Source organism: Penaeus monodon, chromosome 9 (assembly GCF_015228065.2).
Source record: "Penaeus monodon isolate SGIC_2016 chromosome 9, NSTDA_Pmon_1, whole genome shotgun sequence".
Lineage (NCBI taxonomy): Eukaryota > Metazoa > Arthropoda > Malacostraca > Decapoda > Penaeidae > Penaeus > Penaeus monodon.
In genome coordinates this window covers 31,267,478-31,277,477 of record NC_051394.1, presented here as the reverse complement: position 1 = coordinate 31,277,477, position 10,000 = coordinate 31,267,478, and positions in this window count along the sequence as shown.

Genomic DNA, 10,000 nt, shown 5'->3' with positions numbered 1-10,000 from the left:
TTACATACCGGGTCGTGAAGATAGTGTACATAATCAAACTGGGTCGTGATGAATAAAGTTTGAAGAACCTGGGATATGTTATATAGGCTACCAATGGGCATATGAGGTTCGGCAACGAGCTTCCTTAAGGCGTTGGGGGGAAACCCTGTGCATAATATTGATTAGGAAAATGCTCTCAGAGGAATTCAAAATATCTCAAGATATCTCACTATATATATTGTGTGTGTACGTAAGGATATATATATGCGTACATAGATATACATGAATATAAATATATGTGTGAACGTTTCCAAACATACATAGCCACACACATGCACACTCCACAGTAACTCACCTTCCTGCGTGTTTATGCGTGCATGTGTGTGCTGCATGCTCGTGCGTGTTGATTATTTTTTTTTGTCAGTTTCATTCATGTATGTATTTTTCTCGTTATCTCTCGTTATTCATCGTTCTATCAACGAATCCACATAAAAATCAAATCATTCGTTTCACTTAGAAACCCCTTTAACACACTGTTCGTAAATTTTCCTGCATATGCATTCAACCATTTAGCGTGAATGAGCAATAATATGTACTGTCAAACCGAAGCCCTGCGATAATGAATGCAATAACATAGAAGCAACAGTACAATAAAACTAATTCATACACGCCAATAAAGGATAAATCGCACACACATCTGTGGGACCATCAAAAACAAGCACTAATACCCAATTTATAATCAAAACGAACAAAAACAACGAAACACGAGCCCCGGATCATAGAAACAAATATTAATTTCGCAAATGTGTACATGAATTGTAAAAGAATAAGTCCAAAACCGATAGCGAGGGGATGAAGTGGTAGGACAGTGAGAGAGAGAGAGAGACAGGCAGACCGAAAGAGAGAGAAACAGACAGAAAGAGATGCAGATATACGTGCTTGTTTCCAATATAAATAAACAGTATGTACAAATATCTATGAATATGTATAGTACATCTATGTATGTATAGATCCATGGATGGATCTGTCTACCTAATCTATTATTCGATATGTCGATTTATCTACCTACCTTTCTGTATAAGTATGTATGTGTCTGTATGTTTCTATCTCTCGATGTTTGTATACACAAAGACCCATGTATATGTATGTATATATATATATATATATATATATATATATATATATATATATATATATATATATATATCTTCTTTTCTTTTAACGGTAGGTTCATGTCTGAGCCGCCGTGGTCACAGCATGATACTTAATTGTAGTTTTCATGTTGTGATGCTCTTGGAGTGAGTACGAGGTAGGGTCCCCAGTTCCTTTCCACGGAGAGTGCCGGTGTTACCTTTTTAGGTAATCATTCTCTCTATTTTATCCGGACTTGGGGCCAGCACTGACTTGGGCTGGCTTGGCCACCCAGTGGCTAGGTAGGCAATCGAGGTGAAGTTCTTTGCCCAAGGGAACAACGCGCCGGTCGGTGACTCGAACCCTCGAACTCAGATTGCCGTCGTGACAGTGTTGAGTTCGATGCTCTAATTATTCGGCCACCGCGGCCTTGACGATCATGGGCTTTCATGATTTTCTTGGCAATTTAGAGCGGTGGTTTGCCATTGCCTTCCGCCCGGTGTTTTTTTTTTTTTTTTTTTCGAGTCACCATCTCTATTTACCCGGCAGATTGGGCACCACAAGCGGCTTGGAGCATCGAGGTGAAGTTCCTTGCCCAAGGGAACAACGCGCCGGCCTGGTGACTCGAACCCTCGAACTCAGATTCCGTCGTGACAGTCTTGAGTCGAGCTCTAATATATATATATTATCATGACTTGACTATCATGTAGTATATATATATTCTTAATTATAAATGGGTGTGTGTGTGTGTGCTCGCCGGTGTTTTGTGTGTGTTGTGTGTATATTATATATTATATATATATATATATATATATATATATATAATATAGATCATATATCACATATAACAACGTGGTGTGTTTGTGTACACCACACGACACAACCCACGTGTACTCAACACACTCAACCAAACACTCACACTATCACACCTCCACACTATATATATATATATTTATATATATATATATATATATAATTAATTAATATATATATATATATATATATATATATATATATACATATATAATATATATATAATATATATATATATATATATATATATATATATATATATATATATATATATATTATATATATATATATTAATATATATATATATATATATATATATATATATATATATATATATATATATACATACACACACACACACGTGTGTGTTTGGGTACACACACTTACACACACACACACACACACACACACACACTCACACTCACACTCACACTCACACTCACACTCACACTCACACTCACACTCACACCACACATCACACTCACACTCACACTCACACAACACACAACACACACACACACATCATATATATATATATATATATATATATATATATATATATATATATATATATATATATATATATATATATATATTACCGATTCAGTTATTTTGTGTTTTTCATTTCCCTTTGAATTCTGTACAGTATATACAGTGACAAGGAACATGCCTGTTTAATTCTTTTGGATAGATAATTTTCTGCTGTGTTTAGAATTTTCGGTAGTTTAGAGGTTATGCTAACTTTCTGTCATTCCTTGAACACTGTTCCCGGACTTCCCGTTTCCGGTTTTATTTCTTATAATATGTCCAAATACATGAACTGCCACCACTGACTAAACCTAAGCCCTCTACTATGTAAATTAAATCAAGACTGCCTACTGAAGCACCATGGTTAGAGGAAAAGATCTGAGTGAGGGAAGATTTTTTCTGTTAGTGAAGTTTATCTTCAAGTAAAGTCCTTAAGTCAGTGGGAAACAGTAAAGAAAATGGGTGTTTCCAAATCTTCAGTTGCAAAGGTGAAAAGAAAACTTGATTATTTGGAAAACTATAAACCCAATCGAAGAGGAAAGTATAGAAGAAAGTCAGTCTCCTCTCCCAGACAGAGCAGAATGCTTGTCAGTATGATAAAACAAGATTTCTCTAAGTCATCAAAGCAACTGGCTAATACATGAAAGAACTTTGGCATCGAGTGTAAGCCCTCTACAGTTAGAAAAAAAAGTTAAATGAGATAGGATATTGTGCATGTAGACCAACTAAGATGCAAAGACTAAGCATAACTATGAGGAAGAAATGACTGGCCTGGGCAAAGGCTCATCAGGTTTGGGAAAAGTTAAATCCTCCTTTTGACTATGTTCCATGATTTAGTGAAATGTATAAGCAAACATAGAGAAAAAAAGTAATTTTAATATTACATGTAATATGATAAGATGTAATCTTAGTTGTAAATTTATTAGGAGAAACAGCTAAGAGAAGGACTACCCCATTTGCCAGAGAGCACAAGTAAAATTCCCTACCAAGGTGATGGTGTGGTCTGTGATCTCTGCCATGGGTACTGGAAGATTAGATTGCAAAAGGTAATTTATATCATGATCGATAGTGTGACACCACTGACAGATGTATTCTGCCCCAACCTCATAAGTAGTTCCCAGATAATGACATAATAATAATGCATTCTCATGTATGGTGGAGCTTCATGCCACACAGCCAAAATTGTTAAAACCCATTTGGATAAGCATGGTATTGGATTGCTTGATTGACCTGCAACCAGTCCATAATCAAATCCTCTAGAAAGACGTGATATGCCAAGTAGAATGTACTACTAACAAAGTTGACCGAATAGAACAATACATAAAGGTATGGCTTAAAAAAACAGAAATCAGGGATAAGGCCCGCCAGTATCTCTTTATCTCTCTCTATATGTGTGTGAGTGTGTGTATGTATGTTTGTATATATGTGTGTGTGTATGTGTATATGTGTGTGTGTGTGTGTGTGTGTGTGTGTGTGTGTGTGTGTGTGTGTGTGTGTGTGTGTGTGTGTGTGTGTGTGTGTGTGTGTGTGTGTGTGTGTGTGTGTGTGTGTGTGTGTGTGAGTGTGTGTGCGTGTGTGTGTGTGTGTTTGTGTTTGTGTGTGCGCATATATATATATTATGTATATATATATATATATATATATATATATATATATATATATATATATACATATATATATATATATATATATATATATATATATATATATATATATATATATATATATAATTTATACATATATATATCATCATCATCATCAAGGATCAAGGGATTAACGCCGATGGTGGTGTATGGCCGCATCCACCCTTCGCTTCCAGCCACGGGGGTCTCTCATGGCGAGTCTCCAGGCAGGCCCTCGGCCCATCTCTAACCCCTCACGACAGGATTGGTCGAGCTGCCTAAGCCATGACCTCTGCAGGCCTCCTCCATCCAGGATTGGCTTGCATGGAGACAACCTGATGGGTAGGGTCATTCACAGGGAAACGAGTTGGTAGTCACGGAATATGCAAGTAACAGGTCCAATGCCAGTCTCATGGAGTAGCCCTCAGTTGGACACATTGTCCTGCCAACTGTACCTCATGATCAGGTATAGGGACTTGCAACAAAAGGCATCAAGACGAGATTCCAAGGCACTAGATAGCATCCAGGTTTTGCTTTCATAAAGCAGTATCAAGGCCTTGAAGACACATAAATGATCCTTCTGCATAGGTACCAACATTAGCAAATTCTCTTGTTCTTCAAGTTCATGGCTCCTACTGCCAGACCAATCTGTCTACTGAGACGGATTGGTCCAGAGACATGAACTATGCTTCCAAGGTACGCAAAACTCTCTATGACTTCAACGTCCTTACTGCAAGCATGAATCAACTGAATGGATTCCCCTAACAGGCCCCCAAAGTCCTGAACTTTGTTCTTGGTCCAGACCTCTAGGCCCAAGGGCTTTGCCTCATTGCTAGATAGCCCTAGCCTTTAGCAGTTCAGCAGAGATATCACATATGCCTGCGGCTTTCCTACTCTTCAGCATAGAAATTACCATCCTAACCTCAGTCAGGGTAGGAGGTTCCTTGCTGATGGGTGGGTCCAGCACATGTATTGTGATACCACTTGCATCCAAACTAACTGTTGTTCACGACCCCAACATGATCAGAGATGATCTGTCTATCCACTGGGCAGTCATCTATGAAGAGGGCTTAGATTTTCCTCAGGGCTTGGTAGGCAGGGCAAAGGTTATTTACCAAGAAGTGATATTCAACCTCTTCAGCAAGGTTCCTGATGAACTGAGCAGTGTCCAAGTCCTATGCACCAAGGAATAGCACAAGTCCTGATTGCCATTCAACTGAGACATGAGACACACATAAGTGGCCTCCAATTTCTCCAGGGAGATGAAATTCTGCCTTGCCATTCAGTGTTCATCAATGGACTCTTCATGCACTGCTTCAAGCGCTTTGCACTTGAAGGACTCCCACAGAGCAACTGGGTCTGTCAGGGTTTCAAGTTCTGTGAATCGATCATAGACTGCTGTGGCGAACCATCAGGCACACTCCTATCTCAGTCTGTCCAAGTGAAACAACCTAGAGTGGCCACTGGAGGGACGAGAAGTTTTGAAGTGGACTTGTAGGGTACCCTCTACCAGCCTATGACCAGTCAAACAGAACTCAGCACTTCAGTAAACTCTGCTGACAAGAATGTGGTCGATCTCCTTGGCCACAGTAGCAATGCTGGCTGGAGCATTAGTACCAAGAGCCAGAAATCCTCAGTCTTTGGGACCTAGCAAAGTGCCGGAGAAGGAGTCTGTTCTTGCTGCTGGGATAAGCTCATGGGCCATGGCCCCCCTAACGGAAGCCGCCTTGCCGCGGTAGGGGGCTTGAAGTCCCAATGATCTGGTGAACTGGACCAGAGTTCTTCCCAGAGGGAAGAATTCTAATTTGTGTGAGTTCTACAAATTTACAAAGAACTATCTCTCTCTCTGACAACCTATGCAATTCTCTGGCCATTCCCTCTGTAATGTCACATATTGTCACTCTGGAACCTTTCCAGCTTCCAAAAGGCAAAAATGAGAATTGTAATGATTTCTGGGCTTCCAAACCAGGTAAGAATCAGAAGAGTCCTCCTCAATCCATTAAGGAAATCTTACCTGGGAAATGTGAAAGTATCTCATGTAGTAAGTACCTAGTAGTGAAGACCACTGATCTTGTACCAGTCATGGATATTGATATTTTCGAAGTACAACGGTAGATAGTTGAGGTGTGTTAACGTGATTTTCGCATCACCCCACAAGATGGTAGCCTGATAATTGAGGTTTCTTCACCAGACAAGAATGACCGTCTGCATGCAATATCCGAAATTCCTGGGGCTCAAGTTTCATGTTCTCCTCACAAAACACTCAATCAATGTAAGGGAATTGTTTTTTCCTGAAACCTAATGAGGTATTCTGAGGAGAAACTGTTAGAGGAACTAAAGAATTTTAATGTAGTGGCAGTAAAATGTTTTAAAAGAAAGTTGATGGTTTGGCACAGTTGACACTAGCTCTCCTTCTAACTTTAGAAACGTTAGTCCTTCCAGAATCAGTTAAGTTGGCATGGTACCACCTCAAGGTAAAGCAATATGTGCCCAACCTTATGCTTCCACTGCCAGGGTTATGTGCATGGAGCCAACTTTTGCCGTTTTATGGAGCCAAGAGTGTGTAAATTGTGGTACAACAGGTCATCAAGGAGATGACAACTGTCTAGGTCCAATATGCTGTTACCACTGCAAAGAAGTTCATGAAGCTTCTTCAGAGCAACCTAAAGAAATATTGGTAATAAGGAGCAAGGAGAAAGTTAATTTTCTAGAGGCAAAGTGATGTGTCCATGTGCTGTTTGCATAGGGAAGCAAGTCCTTTGCTTCAGTTCTAGCCCATCCTCCTTCCTGCCATCACTTACCCTCCAACACTTCTTACCCTCCAACACTTCTTACAATGCACATTCTGCCACTACCTTTAAACCTCAGTCTTCAAATGCTGAAACTGCCTTTGGTGAGTTGTTCCACCAGAAAGGGATTGAGGAGACTCCTCCTCAAGGTCTTTGGAGCTATCAGTTAAGGCTCCAGAGGTCTCAATGGTAACAGCTGCGGCTGCCACCACATCCACAGGGGCCTCCGCTGCTAGACAAAATGCCCCTGAAGTAAAGGCTCAGTTCTGGCCTTTGCCCAAGCCCAAGAAGTCCTGAGCCTGTCCAGAGGAAGTCTGTTCAAACTAGTTCCACAGGTAAACAACCCTTCAAAAGATACTCCCAAGAAAGGGACAGCCTAAAGGTGTGGGACAGACCTTAACCAAACACCTTTGGAAGAGGTAGATTGAAGATGTGGATACCTTAATCCAATGGAATTATCAGGGGATTCATGCAAAATGGGAAGAACTGCAACTTCTGATAGCTTCATGTAACCCAGTTTGTGTATGCCTACAAGAGATTGTGACCCAGGAAAATCTTCCCCTGAGAGGATTCCAAGTTCAAGCCCATTATAGGACCTTTGATAATGGACCTCATGGAGGAGTAGCAGTGATGGTATGTCAGGATATTTCCCTTTTAGGCCATCCACCTGCAGACTGTTGCATACATCTACCTTCCTTCACATAATCTCAACATAGATTATTTGGAAGATCTACTTGGGCAGTTGCCACATCCATTTCTACTATTGGGAGATTTCAATCACCTCTGGGAAGACACTTTGTGCAACCCTCGAGAAAGGGCCTAGGTGTCCTTGTTCTCAAGAGTAGATGCAGTTTTACTGAACAGTGACACTCCTACACATTTCCAAATTCAAACTGTGGCATTCTCTAGTACTGACATGTCAATTAGTTCACCTGATTCACTGTTGAATTTCACTTGGCATGTCATGGAAGACTTACATGGAAGTGACCACTTTCCAATACTTTTGGAAGAGGTGAATGGTATTTCAGCCAATGGAGACAAAGAAGATGTTGCAAATGAGCTAGCTAAATCCATGGCAGAGATCTCCTCTGGAGCATATTATACTGTCTGATTTTCCACTCTTCGGGCTGAACAGGAAAACATTCAATGTCATTCTTCATTAGGACTGCAGCAGAACTTTCCATTTTCGGCATGGAGAAGGACTCTGCTTTGCAGCTCTGCCCCCCAGGAAGTGACAATTTTCCATACCAAATGATATCTCACTTACCAGAGAGCTTCCAGAAGTTCCTGTTGGACCTATTCAATAGGAGGGCACAGTGCCATCCACATGGAAAGAGGCTATAATCAAACCTGGCAAGGATGCTTCCACACCAGGAAATTATGGACCAATTTTTCTCACCAACTGCATCTGCAAGCTGATGGAGAAAATGGTAAACTATAGTTTGTCATGGGTGCTGGAAAAGGAAAATGGGCTGACCCCATATCAATACGGTTTTAGAAAATTGAGATCGACCACAAATGCACAGCAATGTCACATATTAGCAGTTTTCTTTGATCTTGAAAAGTCTTACACTACTACTTGGAAGCCTGGCTTACTCATGAAGCTGTATGACATTAGCTTAAGAGGAACATTACCTACCTTCAAACAAAGCTTCTTTGCTGACAAGAAAGGGAAAGTTGGAAGGTGTACCACTAGGGAGTGTCTTAAGTGTGACCCTGTTTGCACTGCTATAAATGACATCATAAAGGTTGTTCCAAGTACTGTCTTGTGTAATCTGTATGTGGATGACTTTACGCTGTACTGCTCAGGAGGAAGCTTACAGGGTGTGCAAGGACACATGTAGACTGCAATAAATCAGGTTGTACAGTGGGCAACATATCATGGGTTCAATCTTTTTTTTTTTTTTAAGCAAGACCATGGTCATGCATTTCCACAAACGAGGAAAGTTCCATCCTTCCCTCTACTTAGGAGCAAACCCACTGCAGTTTATCCAAGATGTGAGGTACTTGAGACCAATTTTTGACTCAAGGCTTACATGGGTGCCTCACATCAAACAGTTAAAGGTGAAGGCTACAAAAGCACTTAGTATTTTGTGGGTTCTTTCACATCTATCTTGGGGTGCAGACCGCACAATGGTTCTGGGGCTTTACCAAGCGGTTATTCGTAGTAAAATTGACTTTGGATGTGAGCTTATTTATCTGCAAGTCCCACTGTGTTCCGGATGTTGGACTTAGTTCAGTTCTGATGAAGCTCTCAGAATCTGCACAGGAGCTTTCAGGTCTTTACCTGTGGGGTCCCTGTATGCTGTATGCCTCTTTCATTACACCGGGACTACACGAATCTGATTTACTTAATGAGACTACAAAGGATCCTGGGATCTACGTCCAGATTGCTTTTCAACCCACTTGAGGATAGCCGATCTTATGGTAGGAGAATGAGGAATCTTGTGGAAGATTTTGATTTAAATCTCACTAAAGTTCTACCTGTTGGAATTCTCCAATTCCCCTCTTGGACTAATCAAGTTAAGCTGGATTTGGTCAGAATTGGGAAAGGGGAGAGATCCAAAGCAGAAGTCAGAGAAAGATTTCCAAGTACCAAGGATCAAATACAATATATACAGATGATTTGAAATCTGAAAATGGTGTGGGTTTTACAGTAGTGAGAAGAAAGACTGCATTAGGCAGTCTTTCTCAAGCAGCTTCGATCTTCACTGCAAAGTTACATGCCGTCCTTGCAGCAGTCAAGATGACTAGAGATCTTACAAACCACTCTATTATAATATAGTGTGACTCTCGTAGTGCCTTGCAAGCAATCAAGAGTTTAAACTCATCACATCCAGCGGTGAGGGAGGTCAACACGGTAAAAGATAACTCTATGTTGGGTGCTAGCACATGTTGGTATCAGTGGGAATGAGCAAGCTGATCAGAAGGCCATGACAACTGCCACTCAGCTCTGTGATGCTCATTTTCTTTTCCCACACACTGACTTGAAACCTGCATCAGTTGTCTTCGTGATAAATGGAGGGAGCAATGGAGGCATACCTTTAGAAACAAACTGCAAGAAATTAGAGATGACCTTGGCCAGCGTCCATCTGAACCAAAAAGTAGAAGTTGTATTAACAAGACAAAGAATTGGGC